This window comes from Dipodomys spectabilis, unplaced genomic scaffold (genome assembly GCF_019054845.1).
Source record: "Dipodomys spectabilis isolate Male_0828 unplaced genomic scaffold, ASM1905484v1 ptg000529l, whole genome shotgun sequence".
Taxonomy (NCBI): domain Eukaryota; kingdom Metazoa; phylum Chordata; class Mammalia; order Rodentia; family Heteromyidae; genus Dipodomys; species Dipodomys spectabilis.
Window position 1 is genome coordinate 2,613,744 of NW_024871206.1, and position 1,459 is coordinate 2,615,202.

At 38.5% G+C, this 1,459-nt stretch overlaps 1 pseudogene; it reads right to left on the reverse strand.

Moving 5' to 3' along the window:
- Positions 1-1,022: 1,022 nt before the first annotated feature.
- LOC122099689 lies at positions 1,023-1,113 on the reverse strand (annotated as a pseudogene).
- Between the last annotated feature and the right edge of the window lie 346 nt (positions 1,114-1,459).

Consider the following 1,459-nt stretch of genomic DNA (forward strand, 5'->3'; position numbering starts at 1 on the left):
TCTTTTGTTTTGCATAGCGTCTGCTGTTCCCTCTTTCCCACTTGTTCCCTCCCTCCCTTCAGTGACATTGAGTTGCTTTGTTCATTTTGGTCAATGTCCAGTGCAGCTGATGGATCCCACTGTTGTATGTTTTTCCCTGATTCCCTCTAGTTCTGTGTCGTCCTCCTGGTTTCCCTTCAGTGTGCACATATTATCAGCAGAATGGGGTTATTTAGTAGTGATTCAATCAGATGAGTGGAAGTCCTTGATTTCTTAAGTGTTGTTAATTTTGTTGTATCACCTTACATTTTGGATTTAACATCCACTTACCATAGAGACCATGTGGTTTGTCTCTTGCTTTTGTCTTACCTCGCTCAACATGATTTCCTGTAGCTTGATTGATTTCCCTGCTAATGCCATTATTTTGTCCTTTCTAATGGCTGGAAAATATTCTGTTGTGTATAGTTACCACAGTTTTTGGATCCATTCATCTCTGGTGGGACATATGGGTTGTTTTCCTATCCTGGCTATTGTGAACAGTGCTACAATAAACATGGAGGTGCATGTGTCCTTGAATATTGGTACCTGTTGTTCAGGATAGATGCCTAGAAGTGGTATGAGTAGGCCATAAGGAAGGTCAATAATTAGCTTTCTGAGGACTCACCAGACTGCTTTCCAAAGTGATTGTGTAAGTGTACATTCACACACACACACACACACACACACACACAGAGAGAGAGAGAGAGAGAACGTTTTCTTGATCCATTCTTCTACTGAGGGGTATCGGGGTTGGTTCCCTATCTTAGCTATGGCAAATAATGCTACAATAAACATTGTTGTGGTGGTAGTTTTAGTATGGACTTGTTTGTGATCATTTGGGTGAATGCCCAAAAGTGGGGTTGCTGTGTAATAGGAGAGCTCTATGTGGAGTCTTTTGAGGAACCTCCAAACCGCTTTCCAAAGTGAATGAACAAGTTTACACTCCCACGAAGAATGCAGTAGGCTTCCCTTCTGGCCACATCCCTTCCAGCATCTGTTGGTGTAAACATATGGAACTATTCATCCTTGTGCAGGGACCATGCTAATCTTCTCTGTATGTTCCAATTTTAGTATATGTGCAGCCAAATTGAGCACAGAACATTTTTTTATATATAAAGTGTAATTGATTTTCTTAAATGAGACAATTCAACAACAAGTAAGTTCAAAAGAATTGTAAAATTTTGCAACCATGTATTTCTTACATAAGCACACATTTAACAATAAAGTCAAGATTGACATGCCAAAAACAAAATAATTTCAGATATTTGTTGTTCATGAGATGTGTAGGAGGAGGAATTCTATTATTCTACACAAGGCACCTGTCATAATGATCATTGCAGCAAATGTTAAGCTTTGTTAAAAGTTTTAATGTTTTAAATATCTTTCATTTTGGGATTTGCTTATATGGCAAAATTAAGACTGTTTGGCAGGTCATAAAATT